Here is a 16,635-nt window from a genome sequence, read left to right as displayed (position 1 = left end):
GTACTACACTATAACTTCTGTAGCACCTTTTCTTTAATATAAAGGATAAAGAATGAAAATAATTATTTAAAATATCTTCATATTAATAATTTGATAGACAGCGAATTCAGGGCTCCATTGATTTCCTTATTTATAAGAGAAAAGAAGTATAATGATAAAATATCAATATACATCCATGAGACCAAGAGAAGTCATTCAACCAGTCACGGTTAAAAACAAAACAAAACAAACAAACAAAAAAAACCACACAGTCCATTCTTATATTCTCCAAGGAAAAGATGTCCACATTGCTTTTACTCAACAGATATTTATCGAGGACATACTATGTACAACACAATATGAAATACAGCAACCTCTCCAGCATGTGTGCAAGAATAATTCATCTTTTTGTGCATTTACAAATAAGTGTCTGGAACAGCTAAATGAAAAATGTCATCATTATTTTGATAAACCTCAGAAGAAGTGCAACCACCTTCACTCAAGGATCAATATGACCCAGGGCTTTTGAGCCCCAAAGTTCTCCAGAGAGTGCTACAGATTGACAGGTTCATCTCTTAGTGCTTGACTGGACATGAGATACAGTGAAAGACACGTAAACCTCAGGTGAAGAGCCTCATCTCAGACAGTTCCATATTGGCCAGACAAGCACCGTGGCTCAAGAAGGCAGGCTACCTCTTCCACAAGTCAATTGTGAATTACTCTCTCTAAATTGGCTCCACAGCTGTAATTTTCAGTTCCTAGAGTACCCTCCAAATAGCTGGCTGTGGGGGAAAATAAAAGCCTGCTTTTTCCTCAAATACACACCTTTTGGCGATCCGCCATTCTAACTCATGAAGGACATGCAGATCTGAAAAGAGACCCTTCTGGGACTCTATAAAAAAAATGGTAGATCAAAAATTTGGCAGAGGGACTGCTGTTAGGCACTCAAGCACATAACTTATTCCAGTTTTGGAGACCTACAGAGTAGACCTATGAAATAAACTTGGCTAAAAGGGAGCCTAAAATACTCAGCCCCAAATAAGTGAGGATGGGGGAAACTGTCCCAAACTCCTGTTTCTTTTTAAAGGAAACAAGGAAAAGTGTAAAAAAGGAAAACAGAGGAAAGCAAAGACTCTTACCTGCAATATTAACCCTTTCTGGGAAGCTGTAGGAAACCCACAATCTGGCTACAGAAGGGAGTTACAAAAACTGAGTTTCCCTATCTTTCAGACAACAGATAGTCCACTTCTATCATCAACTGCTCGTGTTGGAGAGTTAGCAGATCAGATGGTGAATGATAAATGTACACGGAAGCTGGCATTTTGGGGGTACAGCAGTGTCCTGGCTTAAAATAACGCATCTGCATAGGTATGCTATTTGTATACAAACACACACACACACACACACACACACACGCACATCCATATCACATACGTATTGAGAGAGGTAGAAGAAGGAAGAGAAGAACAGTGAAGACAAGATTATCTCTCACGTACACACCTACACACCTTTGATACATAAATACACACAAAGACACAGAAAGAGTGAACAGAGAACAGACCTATCTGTCATAGAAAAATGATTCAAGTACTCTCAATCCTTCGAAAGCATGCTTTCTTTGAGCCTGATTATTCAATAATTCCCACATTACTATTTTTCACAGGTATTCTTCTGAGACGATCTCAGTTATCTAGTCTGCAGGTTCAATTAGATGCCTTTATTACCTGGCATAACTTGCAAACCCTTCAACTCTCTTTACAACCCTTCTGGTTTCATGGAAAGTTCACCAGGTTGACATTTAGTTACACGACTGAATTCTAAATAGGGATTAATAAAATGATTAATTTACTCTTCTTTTCTCCTCTCTCTCTCTCCGGTTTCCCCCATGAGTCATGGTTGGCCATCTACAAGAACACAATATCTAACTGAGGAAAACTGTCTTCCAACCACAGCATCTGTCTCCCTGGCAAGCTCTGCTGACAGTTGGGTCCTGGCTCTGGAACTGTTCAAGAATCTTTTTTCAGGATGAGCGATTAGTGGGCTCTCATCCTCCTAGGTGCAGCTTCTTACCGGTACCACTCAATTTGAAAGATGGATTTGTATATATTTATCCTTAGGAGAATCTGCTATTGTGCAAATATCTCAAATTGAGACCCCCCATGGGAGGACACGCTTGACACAGAAGCACTTGCATTCCTTTTCCTGCAAAACATTCATAAAATAGTTTGGTGGTTCCCAAGGGTCTGCTTCTGGGTATTATATAAGCAGCTTCTCCTTCAGCAAAGGGAAAGGGATGCTTCAAGACACAGAAATAAAAATGCCCACTGTTCTCTAAGGGAATTTCAAAATAGCAAGTTGCTTAAATACCAAGGAAAGCACCTGGTTTCTCTCCAAACCTAAAGATAGCCTGTGATAGTTTAAGAAATGTAGGCAAACGTGGAGGAAAGGAGAGGCGGATGAGGAGGTCATGGACAGCACTGGAGAGATTCTAGAATACACAGATCATCTGGCAGTGCGCATCTGAGTTAGTTCTGTAGTTTGTGAAATTCTATCGAAAGTACTTAGTCAAGAAGTTTCATGTTTTGTTTTTTGAAAAGCAGTTAAGGTGGGAGGCCTAGTCTGTCGGCATGATATTCCAGTAAGGGCATGTCTGTCTTGTTCTAATTCAGAGCCTGAAATACTGTTGTCAGGCTCTCCCTTTCCTTCTTAAAAATTTCTTCCCCTATCTACCGTATCTACTTTTTTTTTTTTTCCCAAACAATTACTCCACTCTTAGACCCCCTGGAGGCTTCTGATTCTTAAAAGAATTAGAAAAAATCTCCAGTTATTATTAGATTCCATTTTAGACAGAGAAGAAAGCAGAAAGTGAGCAAGATAGGCACGCCTTTATGTTGCCTGAGTTACTTTTGAAATTTGCTTCATTCAAAGGCCAGATAGCATGGAGAACCTTCAAACTATAAAATAAGAATTCCCCTGGACCAATTATTTGTAACCTCTCACTGGAAGTAAAAATGATTCAACACCCTTCCCTCCCCCAGCAGAGACCTAAAGGCCTTTCAGAGAATCCAAGAAGCTCCATGCATTTAATATTTTTCTAAGAATAAGTATGGGGGAAAAGATTAAGCCCTCAAATATCCAACTTATGTAAGTCTGACAACAAGAAAAAACACTCAGTGGAAAGGATTAATCTCAAAGAAAACTCGGAAGAGAGGTTTTTGCAGAAACTACTCCTCTGGCTAGATCTCTTTTGTTTACAATATGAAGTAGAATTTGGACCCATTATACATTCTTTCTTATAGTCCCCCTTATGAATTGAGGTTGTTAAAGTAACATTGTAATTATCTTTTTCTATAGCATGATTTATTTATAATATGAAATTCCCTTAATAAGTGAATGCTCTCCTTAACAGTCAGAAAAAAATAACATTGAAATATGAAACAAATATTTATTTCACCATCCCTTTTCTAGAAATCTATGAATGTGACTCCAATAAAAACACAGCTACACATTTTGTTTTAAACATTTAAAAATGTTTTTTCAGTTTCAAAGGTCATATTTAGAACTGAAGCAACCATGAATATGAGTAAGTTGTAAGCCATGCCTAAAGCGGGTGTCTTTTCAAGTAAAAGACAAGACTTACTAATAGTCCCATTTGTTTTCCATTAAAAATCTACTCATTGTATTCACAGCAATCCACATGCCACTATGCGAGCCTGCTTGGACAAAGCCTTTGCTTTGTGTGTATCAGATGCAAAATTTACTTAAATTCCAGATAATTGCAAGTGCATCTGCTAGGCTTTGTCACTGGTCTATATGAACATTTTCACAGTGTATACAAAGAGCAATTATCTAACAACTAAAGAAAACGAAACAGTCATTTTGGCAAATTACAGCCAGCTCCTTTATCAAGGAATAAGTTTGCGAAAAGAATGCTACCCCCAAACACTTTTTAAAATAAAACGTATTCACTCACACCACATACATTAGCTACACAGAACAATAAAAGGGAGCTTTTTCAACTGTTAAATTACTAGGTCTGAAACAAGGATAACTGCAATTTCAAATAAAATCATCTCACAAAACATTAAAGTTCCCCTCTGGAGAAAAGAAAAAAAAAAAATAAAGATTTAAACCAATTTGATGCACTAGTGTAAATTCTTATTCTGTACTCACGACAAAATATTTCAACAATAGTCACTTACCCTGTTTATCTCCCAGTTTTAGTTCCCTGATTTGAGATATAAGTGCATAGAATCAAGATCAATGAAGGAAAGTCAAAACAAGGAATATTAAAATTAAAAAACAGCAACAAAATCAAAACAAAAACTGAGACAACAAAAATCTTAACTGAAACTTTTTGCTCCATTCATGAATCAACTGTAAGCAGGCCTGTCTCTCTAGTTGGACTATTTGGTCAATGTTTCTCTTTCTCTCTTTTATTCTAACCCCCCCCCACACACACACACCCAGTCCCTTTTCCCTCTCTTTCCTTCTCTCCCCACTTTTTTTTTCTTTTAGCTTCGTGAACAAACCTATTTCAAACTGTCACACTCAACACAGCCAGCCCTCCTTCAAAGCCCAATCCAATTTTCAGAAATTTACACCTCATGCCAACTAAACGACATCAACAGCACTCCTCCTCTAGAGCCTAATAGGGTAAATCTGTTCTTTTAACAAATTCTTAAAGCTATCCACAGTGATCACAGTGGTATCATCAGGATAGAGAGAAAACTATTTAATACAAAGACTAAAAATTTTTGTGACATTTGACCTGTTTGAAATCTGTCAATTCTGCGGCCATTTATTTCCTGCTTCAGTTTCATTTAAATATCTTCATTATCATTTTGCAAAATGTATTATGTTACCAGCCAAAGCTATTAGGGGAAAAAAAAAGTCTCCCTATTCCCCAAACTGGAGAATCATCATTATCATTAATATTTCATGGAACTGCATTAAATGAGACAATATTCAATATTTAACTATCTAATCCTATAGTAATTTATATTAGAAAATACCAACCATGTGAGAATTCAGTCAGTTGGATTATTTTATTGGATGAACCTTTGTCATTATTAATAACACTTCAGTATCTCATATTTTTTCTGCACAGAATGTAACATCCAAGGACTGAAAGTGATTTTGTTTCTAATTAATTCTCAAAATCCTTGGGAGACAGTGATAGGAGGATAAATATATTAATTTGGAAGTGGAGAATAAAAGACTAGCCTTTAGATGCGAAAGTTTTACTAGAGATGTGGATTACTTGCATGGGTCGTACGCTTCACTGGGCTTACTCATAATTATGTGAGGAAGACCTATTTATTTATTTATATTTATTTTAAAAAAATATTTTATTTATTTATATAACAGAGAGCACAAGTAGGCAGAGAGACAGGCAGAGAGAGAGGAGGAAACAGGCTTCCTGCTGAGCAGAAAGCCCGATGCGGGGCTCCATCCCGACCCCTGAGACAATGACCTGAGCTGAAGGCAGAGGCTTAACCCACTGAGCCACCCAGGCGCCCCAGGAAGCCCTATTTAAACCTCAGAGTCTACATTATGGGGAGGGGAATACAGTTTTACTTCTTTCAAGTACCACAATTATTACCAATTTATAAGTAAAAGTTGGTCTGATCTATTATCCAGAATTCCTATTAATTTGCGTACAGGTGATTACGCAGACATCCAGATGTTCTTCATATGTACTTAAAGCAAATCCCGTTTCCCTATTCTCAGACCATTCATCAACTTTACATACTTATATGTAGGCAAACTTCAGCTCATTTTAGGTAAATTATCTTTAACTTCAGCATGAATGGAATTCAAAGGGGTAACTTTTTAATACGGCACTTGGTGATAGCAAAATAAACTCTACATAACAAACATTTGAAATTGGTGTGTGCTAAAATCTAAAGTGCTATGCTTAATACCTCTATGGCCAAAAATGTCCTCCATTTGATTTTAAGCAAGAAAAAAGTTCTCACTGCTACTAGCCTTTCAAGTTTATACCCGGAGACCATCATTATCCCTCTCTTAAGACCCTAAAGTCACTCATGGAGTAACGGTAAATATTTGCTGGAGGCTTTTCATTTATTTGTTTTGTTGACAGCTCCCCTTCCTATTTTTTTATTTTGAGGGAATTCCACTATTTATATATGACTGGAAGTTGAAGTCTTCTTCTGATCTCATGAGAGACCAGACTATGGATTTCCCAGACTTCCTAGTTATTTGGGTATGGACACTTTATCAGGATGCAGCCAGTCAAATGGAAATCACCTGCCCGGAACTGCGAAATGAGAGCTAGGGACTCCCAGAAGACACGATAGGGGTTCCTTCCAGACCTGGTACAAATGGCCACATATCCAGGGCAGCAGTGTTGGTTGACAGTAATGGCAGAGGCAGAGACCAGTGCCAGGGAGGTTGAGGGCTCCAGCTGGACACCCAATAAGCAGTGGCAGAAGCTGAAGTGCCTGGTTCCACAGGGTTCCTCGTGATTGTGTAATTCCCAATGTCCTTCTAACACATTCCTTTACTGTTTACATTAGCCAGATTTGTCTGTGTAGATTATAAGCAAGAACATAACTGGATCCCACAGTCAAAAATAACAATTCAAATTGTGCTTTTATTCTGTGTTGGTTAATTTTATAAACTGTTGGAAAATAAATTAAGAACTCCTGCAATATTGTGAGTTGTAAAGAACATTCCATTTCCACAAAGACTTCCCATCCAGGAGGACCACGACAGCAAATGGTAAGTGATCTCATAAATTCTTGGAAATTCAGGTGCCCAATAGGAAAAGAGCCAAGAATCAAAGTTTAAATGAGGAACACGTCCATGAAGATCCTTCCTATTTTTTTCAACCACTGCTTTTCTGTTTCAGATCAGCAGGAAAAGGAAGGAACGGAGGATGGAAAAGAACTTTTGATGGTTTATCTACGATTTCCTGGAAATGAGATATGCACATCTTGAAAACCCACAGTAAAAATGAACATTCATCAAGAGCCTGACCAGTGATATCAAAAGTCAGAGCTGACTGCCTCAAGTCCAGGAAGCTATTACCTGGGGCTGGGGAAGGGGTCAGTGCCTCTGTGCACTCCTCCTGGGCCACCGATTCTCAGAGCTCTTCACCTGGTACCTCTCAAGGATATTACCCTTCCCACAAATGATTGATAAAAGATGAATTTTAGAGAGTGAATAAGTTTTGAAAATTAACTCTCTGAACCTACATATTCACCATATGCTTTCAAGTTCAACGAGGCAAATACTCCTTCAGAGAATGTTTTTCAGCCATGGCATTTTGGGAACGTAAGAAAATTTTCTTTCCTCCCAATTCCTACCATCTTTCAAAAATCCCTCAAAAGAGAAAGGTAAATCATAAATTGATTCATTGGTCATGAAAAATATAAATTGACAGCTGTGGGGCGTGGAATCATTCATCCATTCACTGATTGAATTGACACAGGTAACATGCACATCCTCAAAATGACCGCCATCAGAATTTGCCCTCACTCTCAAACCTACATGTTAACCGTGATCTGATTCTTCACGGCGGCAAAGATCCACAGTTTGATACTCACCCTCTGGCTTTACTCTTTATTTAAGCACGTCTGTTATTGGACATCTGAATTAAAAGATGAAAAAGAAAGAAAAGAAAGCTGACCTCGCCTGCAGCTATGCTCTCCTCAGAGTAAATACATTTGGAATTCCAGGGCAATGGAATTCAAAACAAAACAAAATCAAATCAAACAACAAAAGAAAAACTGAGAAAACCACGAACTTCTGTAATTAAAACATTTTATACACGCGCGCGCACACACACACACACACACATATCACGGTATTTTAGTCTATAGACTGTAAGCTTCTAGACCAGAGATCAATCATATACACACACAACACCCAAAATGTGTACGACTCTGAGTACACCCCACGGGGGATTAATAAACACTTATGAATTGACTGACAAGAGAAAAACCAAGAAATGACAACCTTCAGGGTAGCCGTAACACAATTTTAACTTGAAAATTGCCCAGGAATAGACTTCACAATCTACGGGAACATACACAAATCACATAAAAAGAAGAGCTGCCCCTCATCTACCTAGAGTGGCCTTAGGGACTAGCTTCGTGAAAAATCACTGTTGTAGGAACTGCAGTTCAGGCTCTCTATCTAGCTACTGTTTGGCTTCTGCAGAGAATCCTGCTGAGAGCAACTTTTGTTCTGTAATCTATTACAGAATAATTTTTAAAACATGGATTAGAATAAATGCAAAATTTAGTGGACCTCTAATATTTTCTTGCTAAATCAACAGGTATAAAATCACCTTTCCCTCCCGATTCTCAAGATTCATGTTGCCATTTTAATTTCTCTGCAGCCAAACATAACAAAAGCATGATCTACAATGCTTAAATAGCTTCTTCAACAGAAGCATCCCCAAATAAATGGTAATTAGCAATAAATCATAATTTACCTATTGTCTTCTTTAAATGACGCATTAAAGGGGTGATGCAATTCTTAAAACGTTTACATTTCATTCAGTGTTTCCTTGCAGACAATCTCCAAATGCCTCAAGTTCAGAAGTGGTTTATTTTCCTCCCTGAAGTTCATATACACGTTCTACCTTTGGGGTGTGGATAGGACAGATTTATAAAGATTTAGTGATCCCTGAAACTGAAGAATTGCAGAAATAAGATGATGCTTCTGATAACAATTTAGCCTTGCCACATTTACTTGAAATGATGCCTATTTCAGTTGCTACCTGTTTTGAAAAGCTACTTCCACAATGAAACATTTCCAAAAATGGATAATGAGAGAGCAGGTGGGGAAAAAGTAAGAAATAAACTGTGAAGATCGGTCCCCTTAAACTTAGAGGGGGGTTAAAAAAAGAGAAGAAAACCATTTTGGGTTGAGGTAAGAAATTTTTTTAAACAAAAACACATGAGATCAAAGTAAAAGTCTGTGTATGTCTTTATCATCAAAGGCCAAACACAAAATCTATTTTAATTCACTGCTGTTGTAGCATGTGCTCGTTACAGTTACATGTACTGGCCAAGAAATATGCCACCGCCACTTGCCTTTCACCTTACAGGATCCCACCCCACCATACTTCCCCAGATTCCCACGGTCCTTGACATAGCCAAGGGTGGGCTTGGTCATTTGCCTTGTAGAACCATTCAAGCCAGTTTCCCAACATCAGCCTTTGAACAGTTAAGTCATTATTTGTTTCAAAGTGTTACAGAACACCTCACTCTTCTTCCTGACATTATTATCAAGTTGTTAGAGGAAATGATCTGATTGTGGTAACCACCAATGCTTTCCAGATTTTCTATGTCAAGCCAAATGCATTTGGGGGGTGATGCTTACTTTTCAGTTTTTGGTTCCTCACATTGACAGCAATGAGAAAGTAACGGTTTCTATGTTCTCATGGTTTGGGTTTTTTTCTTGTTTTCTTGGCAGCCTCCTGTGGACTGTGAGATGTGATGATTGATCATTTTTCCACACTCATCCACAGCCCTCTCTGTGACCACATGTAAATTTGCCAATGGATAATTAAGCAACAGACACATCCAATAAATATAATAAATAAATTTGATTTTTTCCCCCTTAGTAATTGGTTTCATCTGACTGAGTCTGATTATGTGTGGGGATATATAAACAGGATTAGAGAAGAGAAAAATTAGATGCTAGGTCACACAAATTGCAGAGCCCTAACCACTGTGAAATGTTTTTGTAATAATTACATTATTATTCCTAGGGTTCAAATACAGAGAAGCAGCTTGTGTCTTCTCAAGAAGATAGGTGAGGCTAAAAATAAAACCAGCAGCATGATTATTACCAGAAGGAAACAGCAGCCACCTATAGAATATGTTCCCCTCTGGTCTGCATTCTCTTCCCACCATTCACATGCCTTTCCCTGTGCTTCCATTAAATCCTTGCAGGTAGGGCCAAACTTTAACATGGGTCTCCAATTCCAGTTGTCCTGTCACACCAGACTATGTGAGTAAAAATGAGGTGGTCCGACTAGAAGGTGGAGAATAAGCAGGTATTTGTATATAATTACTGCCTGAGTAAATCCTAAGGCAAAATTAAATTAAATCACCTTTCAAATATACTCTTGAGTGACACAAAGAACAAGTCTTATTTTGCTGTTTAAAACAAGCACCCTCTCCTATTTGCATTTACTTTCTTAGAAGTCCTATTAAGCATCAAATTACTCTTACCATAAGTTTTAGCTCTTAGCTAAGCACAGTATCCGACTTGGCTTGGGAAACCCAAAATGGCTTATTGAAAGAGAGAAAAAAAAAAAAAAAAAGACTGAAAGATACATTCCTGCAGCTGTAATTTGCCTATGTTCTTGCTAAGTATTATCTACTGAAATGTGCAGTACATAACCATATACTCTTACATTTGAAATGGTTTAGAAACATTATCACAGCTAAGATCACGAAGTCTGTTGCAATGAGTTCTCTAATAATAACGATGATTATAGCTATGTAGATATTTATTGTTTGAACTAGCCACATGCATGGACATAGCCATCTTCTCTAATAGTTCAGTTTCATTCTCAGAAATAATTGAGGCACATAACTTGACTATTTCTAACATTCAAAATTTTGAGGTGGCACTTTTTTAAAAACATGTTACAATTATAGCAAGCGGCTTACACAATTTTGTGAAATGGTTATTGTATGTTATGAGATTTTTTTTAACCTTTGCCAAAATCATTTCCACGTGCTGATCTATTTCTTTTCTACACGTATACCCTTATTCCTGTAATTAAAGTAGGAGAAATGTCAAAACATTGAGTATCAGTTAAATCCTAAGCAATAATAAAAATGACATTTAAACATAAGCTTTTTCCAAAAGAATCCTCTGTCAAATTGTCCTCTCTAAAGATTTTAAATCAGTATGTTATTGTTAGTTTCAGTCTGAGCTTCATTACATAAATTACAGTCTCCAACGTTAGCCCTTGCCTCCCAAATTGAAGACTGGGAAACCTAAATAAACAAAAGAAATGACTTACTCTTTTGAACCAAATTAATAAATAAAGTCCTTTATTTTACAGGGTCCATAACTGCCTTTTATATAACTTAAAAATAAGTATTTTACCAAGGCCATATTAACAGAAATGGATTACACAAAATTTCTAATAGTTTTAAAACAGGGTTGAGCCCCTACAGCTAAATAACTTAGTCATCAGCACAATTAAACAGACTGTCTTCTGGAAAGCTGAGTTCCAAACTTTGATAGATCTGCACTGCATTTCAGAATTCACCAGCTAATATAGTAATAAGAGCAATGAAACTGAGAAGTCCGGCATCATATTTGTATTTGCAATAACCTGTGGCAGAACTACATCAGCAAAAGGAGTAAAACAGGGGAGTCCTCGTAGGTGATTTAAATAAATACCAAGGAGAGCAGAGCCTCCCCCAAACCAATTGCAGCCAAGGTCTGAGAAGTTGAGACTTTTAAAGAAATCATGTCTGTCCTCCCAGACCACGCACTCGTGCTTTTGCCTAAACAGATGCATTGTTGATAACACCCATCACTAATATTCTGCTGGGAGCCACACAGTAGTGATGAGAGGAGGAAGGCAGGCAATTATTCCATCAGCATTAAAGATCAATTCATATTGTCCGGGGCAGAGCAGGGTGGGGGGAAATCTTTACTAGGGAAAAGAAATTTTATTTCAACATACCAACTGTTATTATTTTATCTCTATTTCTATTCACTAAACTTACATGAAAAGAGTTGAAACACCTGCTCTCTTTTTACTCACACTGCAGCCGAAAACCACATAACTACTTTTTCTCTGATAATTCCTTTTGTCTAAAAGGCTCATAATCCTACACTTAGGAGAGGTGGGCCAATTAAAGTCTTTCAGCAAAAATGAAGGAACTTTATTTGCAAACTATTTTCCAAGCTATTTCATGTTTTTTTTGGTTTTTTTTTTTTGTCATTAAGAATTCACAAAAAAAGCTGCAATATTTCATGTTCAAAACCACATTGTGGTATACAATATGTTAAGTCAACTGGGGCAGTGGGTAATGTGAATTTTAGAGAAAGAAATTTATACCTCTTCAACTTTATGAAATCTTTCAGAAATAAGAGCAGGATAATCTTAACACAGCTAAAATTATTATGCTAAGTAGTGCTCTATCTTTGTTGGTAGAAAAAATATCTCAAATTAATAAAAAAATGTTACCAGTAGAACAAAGTCTTGAACAATGTGAACGTTCCTTTTATAAAGCAAAACAGAAACCAGTAGTACAAAGAAATACTTTGACAAGGCTACTATCTGCCCTTACCACACAAGACTTATAAAATTTCTGAGGGTTTCACAAGTTTTAAATGAGTTATCTAATTAGACACTATATCACATTTTATGAAATGTTGCTATATCCCTTCCCATTTAGAACATATCAAAAGACACCCACCAACCCCTTAGCTCCTGGAAAAACAAATGTTCTTGCCATCTCCCCTGAAGGTTGTGAATCTGTTGTATTGCACTGTGAGGGCAGAATGAATGGTTTCTGACTGTGAGTCTATCACCTCTACTGAGACCCAGTAATTCAAGGAACAAAACTTTTGCTTTACACAAAGTAATGAAAGACAAAACATATACTTTTCACATAGCTCCATTTGAGGTAGTATCTTCACGTGAATTTCATCTCTTTAAATCTGACTTTTCAACTGAAGTTTGAGTTCTTAAGTGTGGAGGGATAAAAAGGCCCTTGCCAATGACCTTGACCATATTTCACCAGAAATCACTTCTCACAATTAGTCTACACAGAATAGAAAACAAAGGAAAAGCTTGTCAATACAGGTCTTCCTTAAAAACACAAAAGTAGTTCAAAGTTCCTTTCAATTACACAATGAAAAAAACAGCAATTACTTTTAAGAAACATTCAGTGGCTCTAGCATAATAAACACCTCATACGTGCAGAGAAACCTCCACTCTGATCAAAATGAAAACAGGAATCCTAATAAAACAGGCAAAAGTGACTGTCAAGTTCCATGAACCAACGATCTCTTTCTATATAACCGTCCCCCCAAAACAAGTTACCTTCTCCCAAAGGTGGTTGGATGCCATGCTTCTGGAAATGTTGAATGAAATTCAACACAAACACCAACTGAAAGTAAACTAACTCATTCATCAACAAACATAGCAAAAATATGGAATCACTTTGCTATGTAACCTGAGATCAACACCAGGCACAGAAAATTAATACAAGCTTAGTTAAGATTCAATGGAAAACTTAATAACAATAATAATAGAACCACCAACAGGCCACAAACACTATGCCACGCAGAACCATTTGAGAGTAATCACAAATACCACTGATAGATTAGTCATCTAACTGGGCATTACACCCCAAAGGTAGATAATGGTTAATACTTTAACATGAATTCGCCAAGCTTTTCCGAAGTTGCTGGGAAACCAGAAGTAGAAAGAGGGGTAAGTGGGTAAAAACCAACCTCAGGAGGAAAGAGTATATTCTTCAAGTCAATGTACTCTTGATCTTCACGTCCAGTGAAGATGCTGAAACTGAAGCTAATTGTGATGTTTCATAAGTAAACTCACACTCTGCATATATTATATAACAGTTATAAATCTTGCCCAACAGGCCACATAAAATGAGTCCTTAGCCTGGTCAGTTAGCTGTTTGTGTCCATGTGTGTAGAAAATGCCAGAGAAATAATGCAGGTGCTCAGCATGGGCTATATTGCTTTCTGGTTTTGGTCCTAGAATGAGAAAATCATGATGCTTTAGAAGATTTGGGATCTTAGGATCTTAGCTTACTGTATGTATTCATTTTTCTTTAGAACCCAGACAAACAAGTGCTTCACTCAGAAATAGCTGTGATCCTATTTAACAGAAGTTGAGCTCCCCCCCCCCCCAAACTTGATCAAAATGGCAAATGCAAGCACGGGTCCATGAAAATATTTTAAAATAGCAATTTTGCCATCTCAAGGGACCTATGAGTAAGCTGAGCTTTCGTTCTAAATAAAATGCCTTATTACCATCCGCAAACTACAAAAGAAGAAATAAGCTTTAGATCTCAGGAATCCTGTCCACAATTTCGAGAAAAGCTTTTGTCAACAAAGGCGACCCAGAACAGGTGAATTGCATGGTGTCTTGGAGTAGGCTTTCCTCTCTAAAAAAGAGGGTCTGACTAGTTGAGTTAATTTACAGTTTGTTTTGTTCTTCAGTCCTGAACAGCCTGCATGCACTGTTTTATGCTGTTCCTCCAACATCGGTTAAGTTTACATTAAGACGAAGTTTAACAGTATCATTGCAAACATACTCTTCGTACACAGGTAACTGCTGTTCCATGATGTGACAACCACAAAGCAGAAAAAGGCTTCCTTAAATAACAATACTTTCCCTCTAAAATCTGTGTGCCTCAGAGTATCCCTGAGCTGGATATCCCTATTTGAGTCTAGAGTTCAGAACTCCTGAAGATAGTAATACACAAACTGAACATACAACCTACTCTATCCCAGACTTCCCTCTCTCTACATTCATGCTGCCAGTATTGTAGCTCATTTTCCCATGGCTTAGCAGAAATTTTACAACTATAAACTGATTTCTTTTTAAACTGCTGATTTGCCTTTACTTACTGACCCTTCAGTTTTTCTACTGAACTGGAACTGAAAACTTCGGGGGGGGGGGGGGAAAGAGCAAAACAAATGAAACATAGTAACTGCTAAGAACCCTTCAAAGAACTTAAATGATATGAATACATTAAAGAACTGTTGTGTATTAATTTTTAAATAATATTTAAAACAGATCCTGGAAGCAAGAGTTACAGAGTCAGTTCTATTTTTAAGAAAAGAGTTAGAGTTCAATTTGCATGCATTATGCTGGCTATTTTAAATAATTTTATTCCATGTGTATGGCAGAAACTGCCCTTCCCCTCCCCAATTGACAAGATGCCACTTCAAGTAAGATCTAAGAGAAGGCTGGCTTGGCGTTTAGAAATTGCTGTACACATCTCACAATTCTGAATAAAACAATACCAGCAATCTCGGTTCTTCTCCATAGCCCTAAATTTATTATTAAGTAAATTTAGCAATAGCTCAATCACTGGAGAACAGGACAGAATGCGATGCACTAAACCACTTACATGTTTATTATCTTTGAAAGCAACATTAACTAGTGGTGTCGATTATACTGCTTCCTGCAAATCTGCACCAATGTGATGCAAAACAGCATTTTTAAGAAATTCTCTTGTGGAATGCAAATGATTATGCCCCCAATTTTGAATATTTTAGCCAGCATGTAGTTCTGGAATCACTGGCATCTGCCATGCTGTCAAACTGAGTCAAAATGCATTGTAATCCTGGAGAAGGATAACCTTAAACATCAATGCAACGTTAAAATGCATCCTAAAAAAAAATCGCTATAATTGCGATGAACATTAGAGAGAAATCGGCAGTCCTTCTGCAGAGAAATAACAGTCTGCTCTACCAATCTTTCCCCTCCCCCTTGAAACTCATGCAACTAATGATGACCTCCCGAAGTGCCGATTTTAAATGTTCCAGCATTCATCTGAGGATGAAGGAGAAAAAAAAAAAAAATACACAGAAAACCACGAAACAAGTTGCAAACTGCACAAACGCCAAGGAGAGAGAGAAAGCGAACTGCAGCTGATTCAGGAGCGATTGCAGAATGAGGAGCAACAGAAAGGAAACAAGAAAGAAAGAAAAGGGGGGAAAAAAGCCTTTAGCATTAAAGAGTAAGAAGTGAAAAACATTTACCAGCGGCTCGGTCAGTAGCTTCGCTCCCTGACACCATCTACATAGAGAGATAACTTAGCCTAGAGTCTTCGGTCCCAGCTCGCTTTGGAGCAAAATTCCTTCACTTCGAGGGGGCAACACACACCCTCAAGAAAGAGGGAAAGAAGGGGAAAAATAATTCCAAAGATCAAGACAGGTTTTCCCCCTCCTCCCTCTTACCCGCCCCCCGGACTCCCCAAACGGTGCTCGCTTCTGCACAGTTCTGCTGGCTGTGCAGCTGAGCTGCTGCTGCCGCTGCCGCCGCCGCCTCGGCTGCTGCTGCCGCTGGTGCTGCTGGTGCTGCTACTTCGGAAACGATTAGGAGGAGGACGCCCAAGCACGACCTGAGCCTGCGAGCCACCCAGGACCAATGTGCAACCTGCTCTGGAATCAAACCCATAACACACGCACGCACACCCAGTGCCTCCTGCACGCGAATCCTCGCGCGCACACACGCGCCCGCCCGCGCGCCACACAGACACACGCGCACACACACACATGCACACACGCACGCGCGCGCGCATCCTGCCCCCCGCCCCCGCCCCAACACATACAAACACACACACGGAGCGCCGCTCACCGCCCGCCAGCCAGCCAGCGCAGCCCCGAATCAGGAGTGAGAGCCAATCCCCGGGCCCCGAGTGCGCGCACAGGCCGCGGCCGCCGGGGCTGGGTGGTGGCGCTGGGGCTGTAGCTGCTGGGGCTGCGGAGCATAGAACCGGGGAGGGGTTCACGCTTGCGAGATAGGGGCGTTAGGGGCACGTGCACCCCTTTGTCTGCAGAGAGAACCCCAGCCGGGCGTTTCCAAGACCAGACACTGAGTGCGCAAACCCCCCGCGGTGCAGAGTTCAGTTCCGCTCTAGGGTTGGCCAGGAG

At 38.8% G+C, this 16,635-nt stretch overlaps 1 protein-coding gene across 1 annotated transcript in view; it reads right to left on the bottom strand.

Annotated features, from left to right (window-relative positions):
* LOC131831877 (teneurin-2-like) overlaps positions 1–16,151 on the bottom strand; it is a 377,156-nt gene extending 361,005 nt beyond the window's left edge. The window contains exon 1 of the mRNA XM_059174247.1: positions 15,742–16,151. The gene's annotated coding sequence lies outside the window, so the exon portion shown is untranslated. The remainder of the gene's footprint in view (positions 1–15,741) is intronic.
* Positions 16,152–16,635: the final 484 nt, after the last annotated feature.

The sequence above is a fragment of the Mustela lutreola genome, chromosome 5 (genome assembly GCF_030435805.1).
Source record: "Mustela lutreola isolate mMusLut2 chromosome 5, mMusLut2.pri, whole genome shotgun sequence".
Classification (NCBI taxonomy): Eukaryota; Metazoa; Chordata; class Mammalia; order Carnivora; family Mustelidae; genus Mustela; species Mustela lutreola.
Note: the sequence above shows the minus strand (reverse complement) of the source record. Positions and strands in the feature narration are given on the sequence as shown.